We start from the raw sequence: 26452 nt of genomic DNA, 5'->3' as shown, positions 1-26452 counted from the left end.
TGATTTAGCTTGTTATTGAAATTGATGAGCTCTGTGATGCCAATCACTTGTTTTACTTGGCCATGAAAGAAAAAGTTTAGCATTAGTCTTGCTAAACTTCACTGATTAGATTGGAGTTTTGCAGAACTCACAGCAGAAGCAATTGCAACAATCGAATGCCGAGAGAACAAAAATCTGCAGAATCTAAGGAAAAAATACGGCAGACAAACAAAATTCCAGGACCAAATTAATGAAAATAACAAGTCAATGTGACTGAGTTTTTCATGCCATGACGTTTATGAAAATTGAAGTCGAGACTATTAAGCAATGTCAACACATTCAGGCCTAGTTCCGAGAGAAAAACTCTTGAATCAATTTTCAGAGGAGTTTACGAGATTTAAATTGTCAAAGGCAGCTGAAAAATCGTGAATAAAGGAAAACTTTGGTTTTTAGGATCTTGTGAGAAAAGTTCAAAATTGAAATGGTCAAAACAGGGAGGAGAAAATAGCCATTAATGCGGTAGATAGGTTGCTTGTTGTTAAAAAGGTACGAATCATTTAATAATTTTCAAATTGTTCAATCGCAAATTTCTCGGAAATCTTCGAAGGAAAAGGACTAAATGTGATAAGCCGATAAATAATCATGTTTCAAAATCAAGAATATGATAAATCTTTCAACTTATAAACTTAGCAGAAAGAAAGGTATCATCAGGTACAAAAACTGTCATGAAGTTTGAGCGTTACAATGTTTCTATAAAATTTCAAATTATTTTTTTTTGGGTTTAAAAAACAACTTGGCCAATCAGTTGATTAAATTGGAAAAATGTGTTCTCACAAATTCAACTTTCTCCTTAAGCATTTCAGTGAACTGATTTGCAAGGGTAACTCTACTCAAGCAAAGCGGCTAATTTTTTCAAACTTGTACATCCCAAAAAATTTTTGGCGGCTCATTTTTTTGTTTACTGGCTCCTCTGAAGTTATCGCTATCACAAACTTCTCGCGTGTGGTTAGGAGGTTTTCTCATCTTACCGTTTTTTCTTCAATTTTTTTGTTCTGAGACTACAATTTTCATCGAGCTAACTTTACTCAATTTGTTTTTCAGCGCTTTCACTGGCAAAGCTCGTCATTCAAAAATGGACCAATCCTGTTCAACTAATTTTTGAAAAGATGATGAACCGATCGCAGGTCTCAACAACAAAACAATCAATTTTTCAAATGATTCTTACGTCATTGTCGATCATGAGTGTACGGCAACAGCCTCAAATTTTGGTTTTTCGGAACTTGATATTTTGAAGCTCGTTGACGTTTGCTGACTTTGTAGTAGTTAGAACATAGTTGAAAGATGCCTGACGCAAAAATTTTCCGGTCTGAGGGCACGAAGTGCCCGAGTGCGGCTTTTTTGCCCGAGGCCTCTTCAGCTATGTTCTAACTGTTGAAGAGTATGTTTTTGCTCTTTCTGAGGGAAAGATGCCGGAAAGGTGCCAAGTCTCCTCCGGAAAGATGCCGGAAAGCTGCCAAGAAAAATTTTAGCATTAGTCTTGTTGAACTTCACTAATTAGATTGGAGTTTTGCAGAACCCACACTAGAAGCAATTGCAACAATCGAATGCCGAGAGAACATAAATCTGCAGTATCTAAGGAAAAAATACGGCAGACAAACAAAATTCAAGGACCAAATGCGCTTCAGAAGATAATAACGAGTCAATGTGACTGAGTTTTTCATGCCATAACTTTCATGAAAATTGAAGCCGAGACTAGTAAGCAATGTCAACACATTCAGGCCTAGTTCCGAGAGAAAAAGTTTTGAATCAATTTTCAGAGGAGTTTTCGAGATTTAAACTGTCAAAGGCAGCTGAAAAATCGTGAATTAAGGAAAGCTTTGGTTTTTAGGATCTTGTGAGAAAAGTTCAAAAGTGAAAGCGTCAAAACAGGGAGGAGAAAATAGCCATTAATGCGTTAGATAGGTTGTTTGTTGTTAAATAGGTCGAATCATTTAAAAATTTTCAAATTGTTCAATCGCATGGACCGATCGCAGGTCTCAACAAAACAATCAATTTTTCATATGATTCTTACGTCATTGTCAATCATGAGTGTACGGCAACAGCCTCAAATTTTGGTTTTTCGAAACTTGATATTTTAAAGCTCGTTGACGTTTGCTGACTTTGTAGTAGTTAGAACATAGTTGAAAGATGCCCGACGGAAAAATTGCCCGGTCTGAGGGCACGAAGTGCCCGAGTGCGGCTCTTTTGCCCGAGGCCTCTTCAGCTTTGTTCTAACTGTTCAAGAGTATGTTTTTGCTCTTTCTGAGGGAAAGATGCCCGAAAATTGTGAAAGAGCCCGGAAAATTGTGAAAGAGCCCGGAAAAGTGCGCGAAACTATGCATATTATTTCTTTTTTCTTTCATGCGTTTTAATATTTCATTTTTCATTCGACTCTGATTCAGACATGTCCATGTCCAAACGAAACATGCACCATGTCTGGACAAGATCTGAAATACGCAAGATTTTAAGATGCTCAGATCTGGTTTCTAAGTTTTTGTAAGGTACGGGTCACGCCTTGTCGCGAAAGAACATGTGTGAAAGAGCAAAAAATACTCTTCTTACGTATACCATAAAAGCTTCATTATCAGAGATAAGATAAGTAAGTATTTCTTTAATATTTCACCAGACTTTTTTTGTTCAGCAGCAGAATATATCAAATGAATACTCATAGTTGTGTAAATGCCCTGACTTGAAAAATTTATTTCCAAAGTGTTCTTTTAAGAAGAAGAACGTATTGATGCTTGATTCAGAAACCAAGATGGGTTTACAATTTATGTCACTGAGCCTAATGAAATTTTGGAAATTTACACAAATTAAAATCCTTGTTTCATTGGCTTCATTGAACTGCTGAATGTTCCTTCCCATTTGACAGCTGATTAACAAAAAAAACTTAAGCTAGACGAATTTATAGATCTTATAGCTAAACTATGCGAAATGAAGTTGTTTTTTTTTACGTAAAAATCAAAACTAAGCAGGAACAGTAACAAAAGATCAATTTGCCTCGAATGTTGTAGCTCTTGAGGCTAATGTGGAAAAGAAACAAATATGTTTAGCTTGGAGGATTAGAAAAATATCCAATTTGTTGCTTCGAATCCAAGACTCAATTTTAAAAATGCATCTGGTTTCCGATTCATTTTGTAATGATGGACAAAATGCGCTGTGAGACGCATCGGATGATCGTTATTTGTGCCAAAACAGACCTTTCTATAACTCGATTTATTTGATTTACAGGAACAACTTATCTTGGAATACATCGTAACAAAAACTGGGCATCATCATTTAATCGATAAATGTTCACGAAAGGATGCTGAGGCCAAGTTGTTATCTGACACAGTTTTTGTTTGTATTTTTGAACTCACATTGACACAATTTGACGAAAAAATTTTTCAATCCAATTCTCGTTGTTATTAGATTCTTACCAATCGAAGTGCAGTAATACGTGAATTCATGAAAGGCACAGTTTTAACTGCAACTAAATAACAGCATTTGCACTTAGGAGGTTGAAGTAATTTTTGGATTTAAAAAATCTCGGATTTATCGCCATGCCTCCTGGCTCTCTGAATGATTTTCGTCTCTTTAGAGCATCTGAGTTATAGCTCATAATCTATCGTTTTTTATCGAGTCCATTTTTTCAAACAATATTAGGATGTCTTCTCTTCAGCAGTAAACTCATAGGAATATTCCTATGACTCCTAATTGGCTCAATTTTCAACTCTGGCGGTTATGGTAATACCCATCACCCCGGGTCGAACTGGTCGAGTTATGATCAGACCGAAGTCGGTCGAATTATGATCATACCGAAGTCGTTCGCACAGCACAGCGAATTTTTCCAGACCGAAAGTGCACACCTGATTTCGGTTTGATAGTCGAAGCATCGTACTGAATTTCAGTCTGATGGTCGAACTAGGGTCGAACTAACTGGGTCGAAGTTTGCCTCTATGTTTTGACCGAGGCGGGTCGAACACATGTCAGAATCCATAGTCATAGTCGATAAAACTTTATAGTCGAACTCAAAGTCGAAATAAAGTCGAGTCGGTCGAAGCAAAAAGTCAAGCGCAAAGTCGAAACATAAAATCAAACAAAAAGCGAAACATAAAATCGAACACAAAGTCGAACACAGTCGAAATATAAAATCGAGTACTAAAGCTAAAAATATTGGGCAACAAAAATATGGCCATTAAACAAAAAATGCTGGTAAACAATCAGTTGAATCAACAACTATTTAAACCAAATCAACAGTCATCAAATGAACAGAGCTACTATAAGACAAACAGCAAGCACTTACCTCCAAGCTAAAACTATTTTGATTTAAGATCTAACTTTTGTCTGAGTTTTTTCTATCAAGACTGTAACACACGAGGGTTAAATGTGCACTCAACTACTCCAGCATATTTGCTAATCCTGTACAGGACCGCCAAGAGAAGGCCTACTCATGTTCCTAACATCAAATTTCAGCGTTTTTTGGGCAACGAAAAAATCATCACCGAAAAAATGCTAGAAAACGATTATATATAAACAAAAACTATTTAAACCATAATAACAAAATTTAATAAATAGAGCAAATAATTGACAAAACAGCAGGCGCTTGCCTTCACACTAAAACTATTCTAATCACGCCAATCTTTGGAGCCAGCCAAAAGCCCGAAAAAAAATTTGGTTTAACCTAAATTGTTTGAATTTTTGCTGGGTTATGGAGCGTAATATGTATAAAACTTAAGTTATCCTATGGTTCTATTGATGAAAAAAAAACACAATTTTCAAAAAAAGAAACTTTCAAAACTCTGAAACACAAGACGAACCAGGATTTGAAAAATTGGATTTTTCTTCAAAACTTTCATCTTCACAACTACGCTGACCTTAGGAATGTAGTATACATCGTACTATACAAGTTAACATACATAAAAACATAAATAATTACAAACATACATACAAAAAAACAAGCTTACATACATATATACATACATCCATACATACATACACAATACACAAAATATACATACATACATACATACATACATACATACATACATACATACATACATACATACATACATACATACACATACATACATACATACATACATACATACATACATACATACATACATACATACATACATACATACATACATACATACATCCATACATACATACATACATACATTCATACATACATACATACATACATACATACATACATACATACATACATACATAAATACGTACATACATACCTACATACACTCATACATACATACATACATACATACATACATACATACATACATACATACATACATACATACATACATACATACATACATACATACATACATACATACATACATACATACATACATACATACATACATACATACATACATACATACATATATACATACAAACATACAAGTAAATACGCTCTCAAACATACTTTTAGTCTTATGAGTATTAATCGAAAGGTCACAACAATTTGAATGTGCTTCAGTCGCAACGTTTCATCTCAGTCGATTTTCGTTCGAAGATTTTTTTCGCTCGAGCTTAGTTCGAAATTTTTTTTCTCCGTCAAACTTCAATAGAAAATTTTATGCTTGGTCGAACTTGAGTTTGATCAGGAACTTTTGCACTCTGGTGACTCAGACCATAGATTTGCTCGCTACAATCTTACTTTCAAGCATTTCAATGATTTGCCGTTTAACCGGAGTTTTTGAAATTGTGCGTCACAAAGTTTAGGCCTGTTCAGTATATGCGAGATTTTCCCACATAGAGACGTCAAATTTCAGCGTTTTCTAGAAACTCAGAGCAATAGTTTTTTCCGGCACCGAAAATTCTATTAAAAATATGTAAAAAATATACATTCCAAAGTATAGTTGATCGGACCAACAAAGATCCGGAAAAAAAAACACGCTGATAATCTGAATGAGTCAAATTTTAATGTGAAGCGTTCTTGCTGTGTTTCAAAGTGCAATGAAAAGGCTGAACAAATGATTAGATGTCGAGACAAAAATGTTCTGTGCTTTTTCTCAGACTGACTCAAACTAATTATGAACAGATTATCAAAAGTTGCCACCCTGTTTTGACTCAATTCCGACCCTAATTGGACCAGAGTTCGAATCTAAAATTAGTACATTGACCAAAGTACGACCCGTGCAGTTTGACCATAGGTCGACCATAGATTGACCATAGTTCGATAATAAATGGACAACCAGACAAAACTGTTTTTGTTTGAGAAAACAGTTAGCTAGGCCGATTTGGTCTAATCATGTTTCGGTTAGTGCAATCAGTCACATTTTAAAACTCTTTTCAAATTCTGATAGGCGGTCTTTTTGTTTTTTCAGACGGCTCTCCACCCGCCCCCACAACTGAAATTTTTCTGTGATTTTTTTGGTTACTTTGTCCGAGTTTTGGCATGCAGACTATTTAAGCCATAACAAGTATTTTCTCCACTTTTCCTTCTTATTTGAACTTAATTTTCCAAAAAGTTTATTCAAAATTGTCAAAAGTGAGCAAAACTTTGAATGATAAACATACCGATAATTTTGGACGTTTTAAACTGCAGATTTTGAACCGTGTCGCAAAATGAACAGATTTTTAAAAATGATCTGACATAAAAACTGCTTATGCCCTTCCTCACCTTCAGAACATCAATTTTTGTTTTTGTCTTGCAAAATATTACTGCTAAATGCGCAATGTTACGATGTAAAATAAGAATATACTGGAGAAAGAAAGAATCCAACCTTTTGTAGGACATTTTTAGATTTCACTAAAAAAATTTAAGCTGGAAATCTTTTCAGTCTATAAGTGAAAACAACAAATTTGTCTTTATTTTAAACTGTTTGATCTCATTAGCTGAAATATAATATAATTTGTTAGCCATTCTAAACTTGCTTCAGGTAAGAGATATGTGGAGTTTCATAATCAGCCTTTATCAGAGAGTAATACATTTGGATTTTGGATTTTAGTAGTCTGTTAGTTTAATGTGAGTTTTTGTGCATAGTATCACAAAAAAATGAAAGAGTGACGCTCACAGCACTAAATACAACTGTGAAAATTAGTTTTTCAAAAATGAAAAGCTTTTTTGATTTCATTTCAAGTTTATGAGTGAAAAAACGATTTTAAACGGGATGAATAATTGTCTCAATCAAAGCTGAATTAAGGCGCCACTCTAAAAAAATTCAAATGTTTTTGATGATTGTATTTCATTTTTTTAGTTAACTAGTTGCGTTACTCTTTTTTCTCCAGCATAAATCTGTTAACAGTTGTAGTTGTCAGTTTGTTCACCATGCCAAGTTTTATTTCAATAGGACAACGGGCTCTTTTACAGCCCCCTTTAATTTTTTTTTCTGAAATTCAATGTATGACGCTCTTTTTAAAAGGACTGAGTTAGGACCGATGTGGTTAACTCATAGAGTAATTTCGGATAGGGTACATCGTCTGCTCGTGATGCTATCTTATTTTCGGCCGGATAGATTCGTGCAACTTCTTAGTCTAATACCGATCCTAATCTTACTCTTATACTATCTAGTCTCAGGTTGTTTAACTAGTCTCTGCTAGGCTCAATAGATCTAGGGTATACTGGTTTATTGCGGCTATTGAAGTTCCTTAGGAGAGGCAACTAAATTCTAAGTTAAATTCAAATCTCTCTGGTGCTGAAATTACAAGTAATTTCAGCACTTACAAATAAGTGGGTTGTTAGTTAGATGGATCATGATTGGTTAATATTAAATACTTTACAGTGGTAAAATATCTAATTTATCCAATCATAAAATGTAGTTTAGATCAGGTTCCACCCATCCGGGTTTTACAGAGTTTTTTAGAATAGTCTTTCTGCAATTCAAAGGATGGATGATGGACGTTGGTATTTGGCGAACATCATATTTCTTCTGGGTTTTCTTGTTAGAGAAGTTCCAGGTTCAATCGTTGTGTCTTCTTATGACAACGACTGGGTTTTCGCAACAAACTCAAATCTGATTTCAGAATGGTTGGCTATGACAGGTTTTTCTGTTCCATGTAGAGAACTTCCTTTGTGTTGAACCTAGTCTGGGAATGGCGTGGAGATTGTGCGTGGAGGGGATGCCTGGTTACTCGGATCTGTACGTATACTTGAACATCGAGGTGGTCATTGGTCTAGTTCAATGAAGTCCTTTTCTGCGAAGTCAAGTCGTACTCTAAATCCTTTGAGTTGTGATTGTGGACGGCATATTGATTGTGGTTGGCCATTCTTTTTAGAGTGTAGTGGTGTCCTTTTGTCTTTGGATGTTCGTCTTTGGTGTTGTATGCTGATCTATATACTGCAAAGTATGTTTTACATTTTATAAAATTTTTATTAGTTTAATGTTTTAATTATGATTTTGATTAGTTGTTTTCACAAAAGCTTTTTGTTTTAATTCGGTTATTTTGAAGAGTTACTCACCCTTGAGTACCTCTTATTAAAAATAGAAGTGTGGTCACAAAGCGTGGATGTAGCGTGTGGGTTAGGCCGGCTATAGAGCATGCTCAGGACGTCCTCTCTGGTGGGTTAGGCCAGGAGTGGGAGTATGATTTCGTGCGGTTTTTATGAGAGGTCCTGTTATGTGATAACTTTTTATGTTGGGTTTATAGTGGTTTTTCTTATGTTTCGTTGGTTGTGTCCTTTTTTCAAAAATCAAATTGTTTTTGGTATGGGTTTGTCTTTCGACTTTTTTGTGTTTTATTATTTCTTTCTTAGACTTTATAATAGTCTTCAAAAGAATAAATTATCCAGTTTTAAACTGGGTTAATCCGGTTTGGGTACCGTTGGTTTCCTTTTCTTAGTCATGCTGTTATTCTACGTGTTGTGGTGTTTAGTAAGCTGCGTTGGTTAGTTTGGTTTAGTATATAATTCCTTTCAAACCGGGTTAAAGGAAAGTTTGAAATTTGTTATCGTGTGTTAGAGTTGTTGAGTGTGAAAGCTTGAAACTGAAATTCATTATTTAAACAATTCTTCGTGGGCGAGCTATTGAATTCTTGTGCGAGTGAATGGAAATAACAAAAGGTTAGTACTGCATTTTCGTCTTATCAATTTACTACATAGAATTTCAATTTTACTGCTAGTTTTGGGGAAAAATTAAGTTACAAATTTTCATCATTATTAGAATTACTGCTTTTAGGGAAATAATTTATAAATTAATTTACTACATTTGTATGAACTTTATTTAATTTAGCTGGTGCAAAAGATTATTAGAGTTTAGAACAATTTGAAGAAGTTTTCTATTTTTTATTTTTCTTTTGTGTATTTTGCAGATGATCGTGAGATGAAGACTAAAAATCAAAATGAGACATGGATAAAGAATGGTTAGTTTTTTAATTTGAATTTATTAGTTAAGAATATGTATAAAATATACTTACCTGTTAGTCGACGGGGAAAAAACCGTGGGGGAAGATGTCGTGTATTATGTCGGAGTTAGTTAGTAATTTTGCTAGTATGCGAATGATGTTTTTAGTTTGAAGCAGTGGCCAAAGCAATTGAAGTGCTTTAATGGTTTTTAGTTCTTCAGTGCCAACTGCAAAATCATAAGGTGTGTTTAGGATGAGATTATATAATTTGTGATTGTATTTAGTGTTGTGGATGAATTCTAATATTGGGATTTCTATAGGTTGAACAAATTCATGTGGGATAAGGAAGGGTCTGGATTCTTCTGCGTTGAAGGTCTTTGTGATGGGACAAAAAATATACATTTGGGTTATGGGATCATAATTGCGAAGAATACCGTGAAGGTTAGTATCTTTGATACAATATGTGAAGTTAAGAAAAAATGGTGAAGTGTATTTAGAGTTAATAAATTGAAAACGGTGGTGTGGTTGTCTTGATGGAGTGTGTAGATCAAAGTGATTTTGTATGAAGCGATAATATGTATATGTGTGGGTTTGTTTAGTTCGTAACATAATATCGTGTGAGCAGTGCAAATCTCGTTTGTGTGGTGCAAGGAAATGAAAGGTTAGTGAAAATAATTGAAATTTTTCTTTAAAACTTTCGTAAGATTGTGTGTCGGTTAGTGCTTCAGAAATGATGTGATCGAATTTGCGATCAAATATATTGAGTGTAAATACATATGGTGTTTTGATGAAGAATTTTTCTGTGATTTGTGGGATAGCGAAACGGTCATCATCTAAAAATTGGTCTTGGTTAGCTCGGATGATGTTGTGATCGTAATATTCTAGCGTGTATTCGTTAGCTCGGGGTGCAGTGTATGTTTTTAGTGACTTTTTATATCCTATATAAGTAAATTGTCTATGTGTTAGTGGTGTGGTGAGTCGATATAGCATATCTTTATTTCTATCTATATCGATGTGAGTATTAGATAAAGGTAGGCAAAGGGGGTTAGTAAAATGATAATATGATGTCCAATGAAGTGTAGGCATTAAAACTTGTTCATCTACAAAACTACGTGTGTCGTTAGTGTCGTTAGGGGTATTCAAAGTATACTGTGGAAATGAGGGTAAGGTGATGGCTAAAAAATCTTTTGTGTTAGTGTGATTTGGATGATTAATATATTCACGGGCTGTTCCTGGTTTTGTTGGAAATGGATGGTTCGGGAATTTTCTTTTGAAAGTGCGATAAGCTCTATTAGTGCTATTTGATGATTCGGTGGATGTGGATGATGGTGCTAATGATGCGGTATAAGCTGAAGAGGGTGTAGGGGTAGGTGGGTTTGATGATTCTATTGTGGATGAAATCTGATTTATAGTGGGGTTTTCAAGGTGGAAGGGTCGTTGTTGTAGGGTGATAAAATTATCTAGTTCCTGGGAGATTTGGGGAGTATCTGGAGAATTGGATGATCGGTCTGAATGAAATGAAGAGTAGGTTGGGGTGACTTGTGAAGCATAAGAGGGTGTAGAAATGGATGGGAGTGGGTTATTTGGCGGGATTGGTTGAAAAGGGGGTTTTGAAAAAACTGAGGAGTTGGTTTGAAAATTATTGGATGGAGATGGTTCAGAGTCTGCAAATTCATCAGGGGTTTCAATATTTGGGTTATTGAGTTGTGAAATGGAGTATAAAACTGAGATATGTGAGTTAGTGTCTGAATTCATGCCTGATCTTACATTATTGGTTGGGAAATCGGGTGGCGGGAAAGCAAAAAGTGGAATTATTGTAATTGGAGTGTTGAGGTTGGTCGGGTGGGAATTTGAGCGGTGTAGGGATCCACGTTGTCGGCTCATCGTGGGCTAAAAAAAATTATTATTTTGAGACTGAAAAGCGGTGGTATGGGGTTGTTCTATAATTTGTTCATATGTATTTTCATCTAGTGGATGATGTGTCATTATATGTTGTATGGGACTTTGCGATATGTTTGGTCTAAAATTTGGGTTATGTGTTATTGCTAGGTTTCGGAAATTACGTGGGACTAAGGATAATGGATGGTTATGTGGTAAGGGTGGTAATTGTGGTGCTGTAGGAGTTACTTCTATGTTATTATGTTCTTCGTTATATGTGTTCTGTGTTGTTGCTATTTTTGTATTATATTCTTTGATTTGTGCGTCTAGAAGAATTTTATTAATTGTTGATGAAAAAATTCCAAAAAATCCTGCAAATAGTATGCGTGCTACACTTGCTTTGTCTATTTACTTGTGTGTGTATAGCACATGTGTTGTAGGTTCCTTTTAAAAGTGAAAAAAGAAATCCTATAAAGTTAAACATTGCGTACAAGATAGTTAATTTTTCTAAGATGTAGTAGGGCCATCCTAGAAAATCGAGAATTTCATTTTTTAGTGTAACAAAGCTAAAAATATTTATAGGTGAAATATCTTGTGGTCTATATTTTTCACCGTTTAGATATATATAGTCTTTAATGTCTTTAAAATATCCGCTATAATCTTGTGTATAAATATCTGCAAATCCTGCGGTTTCGGCAAGTTTGCGTAAGTTTTGGTCAATTGATTGTCTTTGTATAGTGTCCATTTGTGTTAATAATTCTTGGAATTGTTGTGTTCTAATGTGATGTTGGATATCGGATTTTGAATATATTCCAATTGATTGTAGGTCAATATTTGGGTTTCGAGCAATAGCTCTTATGCTTTCAGGTAAAATTTTTTTGAGTGATTGCATTAATGTGGGATATAGGGTAAGAAGGTAATATTTATCTTCATCAGGGTTCAGTTGAACTACATTGTGGCTATTTTCTGATCCACATGGGACTGCGGTATCCCAAAAATAGGTTCGTCTTGAAAGTGTGTCAACGAAATGTACTTTATTCTTATAAAAGATTGGGATTCTTTTATAGCATCGTTTATCTTCAAAAACATATAGTGGTGATACTTTTTTGGTACATGTAAAAAACCATAAAATGTTTCCTTCGTAGTCTAAAAAATTTGATCTATTTCCTGATAGTAAATATCCTGCGTAGGGTATTTTTAATACTGCTAGTGCAAGTGATTGTAGTTTTTGTGTCCTTTCTAATTCGCATAGTTGGTGAAGTGTTTCTAATTCAGAGAGTGACATTTCTTGAAAAATTCGGCTAATTGTGTAGTCTAATTTCATATCTAGGTGAAAATCATAGTGGATATTACCGAAACATGTACTATTCATTAGTGATAGTTCTTGTAAACGTGTGCTTCTAGTGTCATGGGGCTTTAGATGTCCACCAGGTTGACTTTTACTTTTTTGAAAATCAACTGGTATATATGATGTTCCTTCGTTTATAGGGTGACCTGTGGCCTATGGGTCGATTTTTACTTTTCCAGTGGTCATGTAGAATCCTTTTTCGTATTCAACTAATATCTCGGAGTATTGTGTTTTGTGAAGTGGATTTCTGTATTTACATGCAAGTTCTGTTTCTTGATATATTTGAAAACGTGTCAATTTATTTTCTATATTGTGTATGTTTCTAAAATTAGAACTTTGTCTTCGTGATGGATGGACTTGTTCATATGGAATTGATTGTATAAAATATTTTTCGTGAAATTTTATCATACGAGCGTGTATTTTTGCTACTTGAAATGTTGTACATGTGTCTTCGGGGAACCAAACAATTGTTGCTTGTGTTCGTGTTGTAGGGTCACAATAGCCTTGATCATTTTTACAAGGTAATCTAATTCCTTGATAGATCATTGTGTTGTCAGATAAATCGCGTGTGAGTTGTATTTTTTCGAGTTGTATTTTCCAATCGAAAAACATGATTTCTTGATATCCTTTATTTTTTGTGTCTGCTTTGCAATTTGATGGGTCATTTATACCAATGTGTGGTATCCAGTGTTTATCGTGTATATCATAAGTTAATCTTCCGTGTGCACCGTTGTATGGGTATTTTTAATCTAATTTTATATGTCCTTGATATCTTTCAAGTTCTGCTTGATGTACAGAATCTGCAAAAACTTGGAAATATACTAATTTTCTATCTGTGTTTTTATTTCTTGTGATATTTAGTCTTAGTAACTCGTTTTTACAATCTTCGGGATTGAGATGTAAAAGTCGTTCTATATTACTCTGGTAGAATGATTCGTGGTCAAGTCGGTTTTTATTTCCATTTGAGACTTGTGAACAATGTACTTTTTTTTCAGAAAATGTTGCTGTGAATTTATATCCTATAACAGTTGTTGCTCGGGCTTTTGAATAAAGTGTCGCTATTACATTTGTTGTTTCTATAGCTTGTGGTTCTGTTTCGCGTTGTGATACTTGATTTATTGCATATTTGTGTAGTGTTTTTTGTTCGTTTTCTTCACAATCGTAATGTGTTACTAATAAATCTTGGGGTCCTGTGCGGGGGGAAGGGTTTATGTTTTCATTGGAGGTTACTAGAAAAAGGAATTGGAGAAAAATTAAAATTTTTAGAATATACATGTGTATGATAATCCTGAGTATGGGTTATAAAATGTGATGTAACCAATTGTCTTTTTGGTATATCTGTCGTATTTGTATATTACTTCAGTTGTTAGTGGTGGTAGTGATGGTGGTGGTAGTGATTGAGCTGTTATATGGTGGTGGTAGTGATTGAGCTGTTATATTTGGTGGGTTTAATGGGTAGGGATGTTGAGTAATGTTTTTTAGTTTAACCGTGATTTCAAATTTTAATTGTAGACTATTTTGTTGGAGTATTTGGATGTTATGATCACGGATGTCTTCGTGGATGTCTTGTCGATATTGTAGTCTATTTAGTGCCCAGTTGTGGAGTCGGTTACTTTCTGGGTGTTGTCCAAATAATGGTGGAGGTGCTGTGAATGTATTCCAGTCTAGTCTTAAAGGAATATTTGTTGATGATTGTTCTCGAGTTCTAGCGTCGAGGTTATTTGGGAAATTGAAGTTAAAAGGCGTTGGTGAAATCTGACTGATTGATGGTGTTGATGGTAGCGATAATGTTTCTGGTAGTGATGAGGATGTTGTTGTATCCGTAAAAATATCTATTGGATCATTGATTAAATTTGGTTCACCTTGTGTGAATGAATGTGTTCTCCAATATGGTAGTCGTGATGTTTGGTTTGTAGGGTTAAAGGGATTTTCACGTATTTGTTCAGATGTTGGCTTTTTTGTATTGTTTTTCGTTATAGTTGATTTTTTATTTTGGTTTTCGAGATGAATGTCATGTTGTTCTTTTGTTTTATTCTCCGTATGTGGGTTATTTTGAATAACTTTTAAACCTGTGAAAGAATATAATTGAGTTTGTTCGCGTAGTGCGTATTCTTTTGGGTAATAAGGTAATAGGTTGTTTCGGTGTTGAACAATTTCTTTTTTGTCTGAGTCGGTAATTTTATATGTGACATCAGTGGGTTTGGCAATTATTTGGTATGGTCCTTTACGAAGGGGTTGTAATTTTTTAGAGATTCCTTTTTGAGTGTTAAAATTGGGTATTAAAACAAATGTTCCAATTTTTAAATCGGAGGCTGGTGTAAAGCGTGAATTTATTTGTTCATTTATGTTTTGTCTTTGTAACAACTTTTTTGTTACTTTTTGGTAAATTTCATTGTGTTTTTTATCTCTGTTTAAAATCCATTCGGTGTGTGTACCGGAGGCTAATTTAAGAATTTGTGGGTGATGAAAATGATCTTCATCGTGTGTATGTAAAGGTAAGTTATAACAAATTGAGTCTTTATTCGGTTGACAATAACTTTGTGCATTTTTATGAGAGTTTGCTGTAAACATAATTGGTTTGCGTGGCTTTTGATTAAAAACCATTTCATATGGTGACATTCCTAGAGTTGTCGTGATTTGTGAATTATATGCTAAGGGAAATAGTTTTACATCTGCTGACCATTCGGTGTATCTTGTATCATTTCCATTGATGATACATCTAAGATATTCTTGTAGTGAACGGTTCATACCTTCGACTAAGCCGTTTGTCCAAGGTGCGTGAGATGTACGTGGTTTGTGTTTGATGTTATATAAATGACATAGTGTTATGATTTCATTATTTATGAATTCTGTACCGTTGTCTGTAACTAAAATTTCTGGTAGTCCGAATTTGGCTATCCAGTGTTCATAGAGTGTTGTGTAAGCGTAATAAGCGTTACAATGATGTACTAGGTTAAGTGCTACATAATGTGTAAACGCGTCAACAATTACCATAATGTAGGAGTTTCCTTCGGATGAGGGTGAAATTGGTCCTTTTGTATCAAATGAAATACGGTGGTTAAAGTACAAACTTTGTCCTTTAAAATCTTGTTTTTGTGCTATTTGTTTTTGATTTGGGTAAGGTTTATTTAGCTGACATACTATACAATCATTGCATAGTACTTTTATCCAAATTGGTGCATTTGGAAAATAAAAGTTTTGTATGAAATTTGAATATGTTTTCTCTGATCCAGAGTGTCCTTTAATGTTTTGTGTATGTGAAATATTAAAAGCTATAAGAATCATACTTAGGGGGAGACAGGGAACTGTAGATTCGTTTAATTGGTATTCTAGAAGGTCTGTGTTTTCGTTAATTGTTGTATTATTGAATTTTCGAAAATATCGGAGGAATGTTTTATTTCCTAAAATAGTTGTATCTGCCTTGACGGGTTTAGTTTTATATTTGTGCCATGATTTTAGTTGTCTAATTACTGGGTCTAGATTTTGATATTGTTTCAAAGTATTAATTGTGACTTTATTCGTTGGGGGGAGAAAAATGTTTTCAATTTCTAATTTAGATAAAGGAATTGTATCAAGTGGGTCATGGAGGTCAAAAACTTGATTTATTGTGTATTTTGAATCGTTTGTTTGTGGTCCTGATACATTTATTTTATCAGCTAGATTTTCTTTTTCAATTAATGGAAAAAGGTCTTTTTTATGTGGGTGTTGTTTTACTCTTTTTTGTTGGGTGTTATTTTTTATCCATTGTGAGTATGGAGTTGGTTTGAAAGTTGATGTTCCAAGTAGATCAACTTCGTAGTGGTTATTTTGGCAATCTAAATAAAGTGGGAAGTGTTGTAGATTGTTTATTTGTGATTGTTCAACGTCAGTTTTTACTGCATATTTGCATTCTAGTCGGGGTGATGTTTCGTTTTCTGCAAGGTAGAATTTTATAATTTTGGGTATTTCTACTGTAGTTTTACGTGTAAGTAATTCAGGTGGTGTATTTCGACTTAAAGTGTCTGGTAAGGCAAGATTCTTTCCTGCTGTCCAAACTATATGTACCTATATTTACCTTTTGGTTGTTCTTCTTTGTTTACCGGTGAGATAATATTGTATTGTTCTAAAATATCGAGTAATCTGTTTACTTTATCGTGTAAATGAATTGGTACTTTACTTGCTCTTTTTTTTGAAAACTGCGTCAGGTTTTAATGGGAGATGTAGTGATGAGCTGATTTTGCCAACATCAAATTTGGATGTTGCATAGACTGATGAATATTTTATTAGCTGTTTGGCTAATTTATCAAATTCGTCTTGTGTTATTTGTGAAAGTTAAACATTGTTAAAAATTTCTGTTGATTCTCTGTATAGTTATTTATGTTGAATGTAGGTTTGAAATATGGGGTTTTTGTGAAATAATCTGTATTTCTTTTTTCATTACTTATTATATTATTTATGGATAATTCTTCATTAAGAATTGTGGATTGACAAATATCTAATAATTGGAGTATATTATTTACGCGGTATGCTTTTTCGTGTACTGGTGATATCGTAGCGTTGGTTTCGCAATAGCCTAAAAGTCCTAAAGGTAATGTTACTTGATAGGGTGTATTGATGTATACATGTAGAGAAATAATATCTGAATTCGAGTTTTTCAAATATTTTATGGATGAGATTGTGATTTTGAAAAACTTATGGATAGGTTTGAATTCAAAATCTGACATATAGAGTTGTTGTTTATTTTGTTTTTTATCATATTGGTGAACTTGTTTTATTGAAAAATTATATATGTTTCCTGATAGGGGTTTCAGGTGTTTTTTTTGTTGATTATATATCGGATAAAATTTTGAAAAGAATGGTGGTTGTTTATTTAATCTTTGAAAAAATGTTAGGGATGTGTCTTTTGTTTTTGTGTATTTATCTTTGATTAGTATTTTACTATTCAAAATGTTGATTGTTGGTATATATTTAGAGATAAATGGTATTCCAATAATATTGTGTTTAATATCAGTGATGTGGAATATTTGTTTAAATGGTTTATTTAAAATTTTATTTTGCTCTACTGTTCTTGTGGGGAGAAGAAATAATTGAATTTTTCCATAGTTTACCAATGTTGATCCTTGCGCTGTTGCTAGTTTACTGAGGTTTCAAGAGGTGTTAGTTTTGGTTGCAACGTTTTTATTTCATTCCATGTGGGAATGTTTATTATGTTTGATTCTGCTCCTGAATCAATTAAAAAATCAATTTCAAGATCTGGTGGTTGAAATTCTTTGTTTCTTGGGCTTTCTAAAAGAAATGGTATTGTCCAATTTTTTTCTTTGGGTTGTTCTTTTTGTATATTTTGATAGATGTGATTTGTATTCAAGCATTTTGTTTTGTCATTTTCATTAGATTGATTTGTAGTGTTGATTTCGTTAGTTTCTTGTGCCGTTTGTGTGGAATGGATGGGTTCAATATAATAATTGTGAAGGAGTTCTAATTGATTTTTATATATATGTGATGAAAAAGGTTGTTCATATAGAATAGGTTCGTAGTCATTTTCGACTGCTATCATATTGATGGAGATAGTGTTTTCTGTATCACTTTCTGAATCTGATGATTCACAGTTTATTTGATTTAGTTGTAGTTCGTTATTTCCTGTGTCATCAATACCTGGGGGTTCTGATGTTGTTTCTGGGTTTGATTGTACTTGATTAATATGTCTTTGATGTTTAGGTGTACTACTTCTGTGGCGATTGTTGGAATTATTATAATGGTTATTATTCCTGTGTGGTGATTGGGAATAATTTCTATAACGGTCATTATAACTTGAATGTCGATTTTGTGAATTATTGTCGATCTGTTTTGATAATTATTGTTTGGTCTGTTATAGTTTGATCCATTATATGAGTTATACCTTGATCGATTGTTCTGGTAATTCTGGTTTCGGTTGTTTGAATAACTTCTATTTCGATTATTGGAGTAGTTTCTATTTCTATTGTATGATGAGTTTCGTGATTGATTGTTTGGATAGTAATTATTCCTTGATTGGGAATTAGATCTAGAAACAAATTGTGTTGTATTCGAATTTGATCTGGAGTAGTTATTTCGACTATTTGGTCTATTGTAATGATTTTGTGAAGAATTTTGTGTATTTCTTCGTTCTGGTGATCTTCCTCTATAACTTGAGTTATATGGTGATTGAGTTCTCGTCTAATTGGTATTGTTCGGAAGTGGTTTTCCTGAACTGTTGTTGCTGTATACATTTTTGTTTGGTAGATTTTGATTTTTCTTCATGTATTGATAGAATGATTTATTTGGTTCTTTGTATTTTTGAGGTTTGTTTTGATTGTCCTGTTGTTTTTGTCTACATTCAGAAATACTATGTCCGTATCGTCGGCAATTATTACACCATTTTTTGAAAGATGGTTTGCCTTTAAAGTTTGGGTGTTTTTCGTAAATATTGAGTATTTCAGTGATTTTTTCAACGAGGTCTGTATCTGATTCCTGTATATTATTGATATTTGTGATATTTGTTTCAATTCGGTTAACATATTGTAATTTCAGATTTTCTGTTTCTTCAAGTTTCATTGTGATTTCCGCTTGCTCTAGTTTGTCTACTAGTTTTCTAAAATCTAAATCGGGCTCTCGAATTGAGGAGGGATGGGATGCTCTCTTTTTTATTGCTATTTTCCTTAATTGAGATGTTAAGGTCATCATTAAGATTTCTGTCATTTTTGTGTTTTTATAGTCGTGTGTTTTTAATGAATATGCTTTTCGAACTAGTGTTTCGATACGTACTGCTAATTGTTTGATGGTTTCATTTGGTAATCTGCGAATTTCATTACATAAAACTCTTTGTTGTTGTTTGTTTTTTTCGGAGTCAAACATTTTTGAAAATTCTTGTGTAAATCTTTTTCAGTTTGATTTTATTTCTATAGGCAATACTGAAAACCATTTTTGGGCTGCGCCGTCTAAGGTTGTCTGTATCAATGCTGTGCGTCGATGTATCCAGTTTTGATGTAGTGGCGTATTAATTGGTTCAGGTCCTATATTTAAAATTAAATTTGCTGTTACTGCATTTAAATAATCTTATACAGAATATTCAGGGTCTGTTCCTGTGAATACCATTAATGGTTTGTTTGATGTTATTGATGATCCACCCATAAGGTATGGATTCATTGTCATTTGTAATGATTCTGCTGCATTTGGCATTTGTGAAAAATTCGAAAGTTGATTTTTTGTTATTTCGTGTTGTTGAAGGTAATATGGAAGTGGTATTTCATTTTGCATTTGTGTTGGTTGATACGAGTGTGTAATCATTGGGTTTTGTGGCTGAATTGGTTGAAAAGATTGTGTATTAATTGGGTTTTGCATTTGCATTGGTTGTTGATTTTGTGTATCTGTTGGGTGTGGAGAAAAAATTCTATGATATGTATATGGTTTTTGCACTCCTTGTCCACGATATTCTTGTGTATTTGGTGCAAATATATCTGGTTGTAAATAATCATCATCAGAGGATAGGTAATCCGTTTGATGAGGTGCTTGTTTTTTCTTTTTGTTCTGTTGAAAGAATGGGTAATTTTCACTACGATCCTGTGGAGGATGTGAATTAGTTTGAAAATTTACTGAATTGGTTGTTATCATTGGGTTATCCCAATATCGAGATCTTATCTGATTATTATTATTTTTTCGGGGGGGGGGGATAGTTTGTTTTTGATGAATGTGTGTAATTATAATTGTGTTCCGCAAAATTGTTTCTTGTGAACGTTCTGCGTGTTTTTGACGGTATTGTCATGGGTCTATATGTTTGATAATCCATTTGTGAATATTTTGGAGCAACCGAAGGTTTAACGGTTGATTGTAAGGTTACCTGTGCTAGTGAAGTGTTTGTATTTCTTGGTGTTGTTAAATTTGGACGTATCGGTGAAATACTTTGTTGTGTAGTTGTTGTTGTTTGGACAATTTCTTCATTTATGAAGTGTGATGGTGTTTGAATATCTTGTTGAGTGAGGTTCCTAGTTCCATTAAGGTTTTCATTGTGTATGACGGTCGAGTTTAAGCTGTTATTTCGCGTATCGGGTAAAAATGTATTGTAGTTTAATGGTGTTGCAGGATAATGGTATTACTCTTACATAATCTCTTGTATAAGATATTATACTTATTGCTTGACTTGCAATTGATTGTGGGATATTTATAAATGCATAATGAGACCATTCGGGGTCCCAAACGTAGTCTGACTGTTCTGTGATGGCGATATCATCGTTTGAATTTTGAGGTCTGAAATTTTTTCTTGCTTGTGAAATTAAATCTATATTATGTGTGAAATAATCTATTATAAACCATGCCAAGATTTTTTGTAAGTCATGTTTTGTATGTTGTGAAACATCATCTTTAGTGAAATTTTCTTTAATTATATGTAGAAAAGTTGAAAATAGTGTGATTTCATGTCGTACCTTTATATGTTTAGATGTCTCTGTCGGTGAGACACTTGGGATTGGAATTTCGTTTTCTAATATTGAGATATAACTATATATTATGGCAAAAACTTCATTAGTGAATATGGAGTTTGCTCTTTGTGAGTTATGATATTGTATGCTTTTTATGTATTCTGAGAATACTTTTGAAAATTCTAAATCAAGGTCGTCTGTTTGAATTATATATTTGCGGTGATTCGGGTTTGGTGAGCTGAATTCTATGGTGTAGATTCCGTATTGTTGTGTCAAATTACATATATCTTTCAGATAGTGATCAATAATCTGTCTTTTTATTTTTACATCTGGGAACTCTGTTTTACATGGGCTAATTCCGGGTTCAAATATATTTAGTAGTAAATTCTTGCAAAGTATATGCTGTCCTCTATCATTGGGTGCATCTACGAGGAAGGGGAAGATATCGTCATCATCTGGACTATCTTCACTTGGAGTGTGTGTTTGGCTCATTTTTTTGTTTAATGACTGTTAATAGGTAATTATCGATGTGTCTAATTGGTTGATTCCAGTTATATAAGTGTACTGGTTTGTGTTTATATTGCTTTTTTATTCGTCTTTTTCCTCTTTTTGATGAATTTGAAGTTGTTTCTGAGTCGGAAAAATATAATTGATCGTGAATGGGGCAATTTTTATCTATAGATTCTTTTAATTTATAAAGTTCGTCTAAATTGCTGGCTTCTGATTCTGAAAATGCGTTTCTATTTTTGGAAAATCTTTTTCGTGTTATTTGTCTTTGTTTAGTTATTATTTTCCTTTTTAGTGTTTGTCGTTTTGTTCTGATATATCCAACTGTTTGTGTGTGAGGTGTGATTACAAGGTCGTATTTTTTGTTATCTATTTCACAGTTGTGTAAAACGATTGTTTGTTTGTTTCCTAGATTTTTAAATGACATAAGGTTTAGGATGACGGATGCAAAAAGTTGTTAGATGATTTCTATTTTCTTAAATTGTTAGTCCTTACGATTTTTTGGTTAGCTTAACCTGGGTCTATTGTTCAGGGTTGGAGAGAAAAGAATATCGATTCCGAAGAATGATTTTTTACTTTCTCGTGGCTAGTATAAGAACGCGAGTAGTTCGTTAGATACTATTTTAAATTTACTAAGTCTACGATTTATCCTGGGTCTGGTAAGAGGAGGGTTCAAGTGAAGGATGAATAACCGAAGTTCTTCACTGTTTATCCTAATTTGAATGATTAGTTTTGTTCAAAAATTTCTATTAGTCTTGGGTTTTTTGAAAGGGTTGGATAGTGAATCGACGTTTGAGGTCGTTAGACACTAACTAAGTGGGTGGGGGAGAACAAAATTGTTCTTTTTGATCCAAGGATAGGCCTTGATGATCAAGTTTAAATTTAATTAAAAAGAAAATAAGTTAAGATCCAAGGATAAGCCTTGATGAACTGATTTTAAAATTAAGTGAATTTAAGTTTAAAATGGTTTAAATTTATTTAAGAAAAGATTTAGTGTTTTAATGATATTCGTGAGCTTATGATTGCTGTTATGTTTTAGGTGATGAAGCTGGGACAACTGATGATTTTATGATTACTAACAGTTTATTGTCATGCTACTAATTTTTATTTTGATTTTCAATAAATATTTTCCAAACATGTTTTATATAATACTGCAGAATTTTAGGAAACGATCTGAGATCTTTTTATCAATCGTTATTGTATATTAATAATTTTGTTTAGCACCTGAAATGATTATGAAGATTGACTTCAAGATTATATGTTTGCAAATGAAAGTCTAAATTCATTGCTATTAAAATTCTAAATATAAAAGTTTGTGTTGGCTTTTGCCGTATTATCATATAACTATTTGGTAAGTTTCTACTTTGTCGTATGTCGTCTCTGGTTCGAGGTCTTCTTGCAATTCCGGGTAGTTCTGTTATCGTTCGGAATATTGGCTCTGATCTATTGAGTCGTAGAGACATTTCGATTAAATTATCGTCGTATAACATTTTAAAAATGTTTTGTCTAAATTCTAATCTATTTTTGGTTAATTCTAAGCTATTAAGGTCTTGTTCGAGACTTATGGTCGCACCAGATGAGTTAGGACCGATGTGGTTAACTCATAGAGTAATTTCGGATAGGGTACACCGTCTGCTCGTCACGCTATCTTATTTTCGGCCGGATAGATTCGTGCAACTTCTTAGTCTAATACCGATCCTAATCTTACTCTTATACTATCTAGTCTCAGGTTGTTTAACTAGTCTCTGCTAGGCTCAATAGATCTAGGGTATACTGGTTTATTGCGGCTGCTGAAGTTCCTTAGGAGAGGCAACTAAATTCTAAGTTAAATTCAAATCTCTCTGGTACTGAAATTACAAGTAATTTCAGCACTTACAAATAAGTGGGTTGTTAGTTAGATGGATCATGATTGGTTAATATTGAATACTTTACAGTGGTAAAATATCTAATTTATCCAATCATAAAATGTAGTTTAGATCAGGTTCCAGGACTTTTCATGTTGAAAAATGCATCAAAACGTGTCAGCGTGAACAGATGAACAAGTTTTAACAACATTTCTTACAACCAAATTGATGTGTGAACAATTTTTGATCAGCTTCATTTTAATATTTTACGAGGGTGTTGGGAAACTGAAAAAGAGCTGATAATGTCATAGAAGTTTTTCAAAATTGAATTTGAAAAGTGGGGAATGGAAAAGAGTCAGAACCTGCAAATTTACACTGAAATTTTGAAAACTGCGTCAAAAGAAATTTGGTCTTCTTATATGACCTTGTAAAACCCCTCGTAACACCATTAAATTGATCCAATATGAATAAGTGGAAAAAAAAAGCCTTCGCTGCTTGTTCTGACGATGACTCCTTTTCTTGTTCCCCTTCTCATATACATATCAACTTTATGGCGCTGAGAAGGATTTTACAAGGTAAAGTACAAGGAACATCATGGATTATGTTTGGAATAGCCCAGCCTAATAATTCACATGCTAATTTTTTATAACAATCAGACAAGAGTAAAAATAGCAAAGATGTAAAAAAAAAGAGGGGAAAAGGAAAAACAGTCGTTCATGTATTGGGAATTAAACGTGCCAGTGATCAAGCATCTGTTCACTGATTCTCAAAGGCACGTAAGAATTTTGGAAGCTAAATTTAACCAAGGCAGAAAAACTATACCGTTTAATTGCAAATACAAATCGCTTGGATGCTTTTTGGATGCATTTCAAACACGTGCCTTTTTATCATAAAATTCCTTTGCTTTTTACTTTGATCGATTTCTACACTGCTGGTATTTTTGAAGTGCCACCAATTATTTTCACTGATAGTCAGTCGTCCCGCTTTCAAAGGTGAGTTTAATCAAACCATTAGGAAAGTGAGGTAGACCCAAAGTCGGTATCTTAAAACTTTTCTCTTAAGAATGTTACAACTTCTTGCAAATTTAGGCTCTAAGAATTTTACAAGATAGGTGCTTTTTCTCATAAGAAAATTGTAAGATAGTGACTTTTATTACAGAAAAGTTTCAAGTCTTTTTGCTCGTTTTTTGATTAATTTTCGGCTCTTTTCCAGTTTCCCACCCCCCGCGTAAAGTTTTAAAATGAAACTGCTCAAAAATCGTTCACGCAGCATTTTGCATGTAGGAAGCGTTGGAAAAAGTTGTTCACCTGTTCACGCTGACATGTTTTATTGCAGTTTCTAACGTGAAAAAAAAAACATTTTAAAAAGATTCTTATCGAATTAATGTCAGAAAAAATCAAAGGGGGGGGGGGGGGGGAACTGGAAAAGAGCCAAATTTTCTTTCGACTAGCTTCAGTTTTCTTCGCTGCCGCAGAGTACAATAACGCAAACTCTTTGCCCAAAAATTTCGTCTAGCTGCAAGTATTTACCGAAAATTGGCTCTTTTCCAGTTTCCCACCCCCTCGTAAAAATTCAAAATTAAGCTGTTCACAAAAACTGTTCACACGCTTTTTTGGCTCTAAGAAATGTTGTAAACACTTGTTCACCTGTTCACACTGACACGTTTTGATGCAGTTTATAACGCATTTTAAATAGACTTTCAGATATTGAATTTCAAAAAAAATCAAAGGGGGAATTGGAAAAGGGCTCGGCAATTTCAGTTACTTTGCAGCTAATTTCTAGTTTTTTTATGGATTTATACCTGTACCCCACAAACAGCATTTCCAAAGCTAAATGATATGCTTCGTCAAAATTGATTTTTTTATTGTCACCAAAACCGCTAATTACGTTTACTAGGATAATTATTGAAAAAAAGTTTCGTTTCGGAACTTTTTTGATCGAAACGCATACATCATTACCACAACCTGAAAATTTTTACATGCATTAAATTGAAAAAATGCACAAACTTTCAAAAAATTTTGTTTTTTTTTTCTGTTATTTAAGCATTCAAACTGTTTTTGCCAATTTTTTTGAGATTTTTTATAAGACAGATTTAAGATAGCGTGAATCTACAAACCTGATCAGAAATTTTTAGTTTGGGAACTTTTGTAGGATGATCAACACGGGTCTAGTTCTATCAGCATAACCAACTCAACAGAACATTTTCCACTCAAAAGGTCTGCCACAGACTTGTCAAATTTCAATGACAAGCCTTTTTTACTTGACCTGCAATAGAAAAAAGATAGACTCTTTTTCTTTCTCCTTTATTATTTTACAGTTGTCTTACAATTGTTCTGATAATGCAACGAGCTTGCATAGGTTATCTTTTTTAAAATAGTTAAGCCATATCAAACTCGTAACAAAAGAACCTCACCAGAAACAAAACCCTCAATTAAAATGGCTCTATTCCCGTCCCTCCTCAACAAATTGATTTTTTGATGTCTTCATAGGTGTTTTACTCATTAATGATACCAAATGCGTGTTGTCACAATTTAAGAAATGACGAAAAAACACGTGTAACATTCGCCCGGAAGATACATATCGACGGATAACAAAACTAAGTCTTAAGACGACTGGCTAGCGTCTAAACAGAGCTTTGCATGTTTTTCACCGGCTCTACCAAGCCAGTACTTTTCGGTGGTCTTTCTTACATCGGGTCGACCAAAACGTTACTGCTCTCCGGCTTCGACCAGAACGCTCAAATTAACTGAATTACATGCAAAAATAGTGAGCTCATGGCTGGGTCTCAGTATCCCCAGACCACGAGGTCACTCCTAAAAACAGGGCTACTACTTATTATATTACTATTGTTTTTGTTCAGTAGATAAAAACCATCATCTCCATCGAAGATGGATCAACCCTTTCCCCCCAACTCCTAGCTTCTCATCCTTATCAAAATGAATCCAGTTGTTAATTAAAATCAATTCAGGACATGACAAGAAGCTAAAAGTTTATATAAAAGGCTAGAAGTTCCAGTCCCGAAACCCTTCCGGATTCTTGAATCCAGTGAATCAAGCTCCTTAAGTTCAATTTCACGCCAATCCGGAAGGCTGGTTCTCACCCTTCACCGTTGTTGGCAACGGCCTTGCAACTATTGTAGCAGCACAATAGTTGCA

The 26452-nt window shown here is 33.8% G+C and overlaps 2 protein-coding genes across 4 annotated transcripts in view; one reads left to right on the top strand and one right to left on the bottom strand.

The window, feature by feature from the left end:
* Positions 1-26452, bottom strand: part of LOC134845287 (unconventional myosin-VI-like) — a 238167-nt gene that overhangs the window by 143439 nt on the left and 68276 nt on the right. The window lies entirely within an intron of this gene.
* Positions 24006-26452, top strand: part of LOC134844357 (tubulin polyglutamylase TTLL7-like) — a 35996-nt gene continuing 33549 nt past the window's right edge. The window contains exon 1 of the mRNA XM_063861003.1: positions 24006-24289. The gene's annotated coding sequence lies outside the window, so the exon portion shown is untranslated. The remainder of the gene's footprint in view (positions 24290-26452) is intronic.

Source organism: Symsagittifera roscoffensis, chromosome 4 (genome assembly GCF_963678635.1).
Source record: "Symsagittifera roscoffensis chromosome 4, txSymRosc1.1, whole genome shotgun sequence".
NCBI lineage: Eukaryota > Metazoa > Xenacoelomorpha > Acoela > Convolutidae > Symsagittifera > Symsagittifera roscoffensis.
This window is presented reverse-complemented; position numbering and strand designations above follow the sequence as displayed.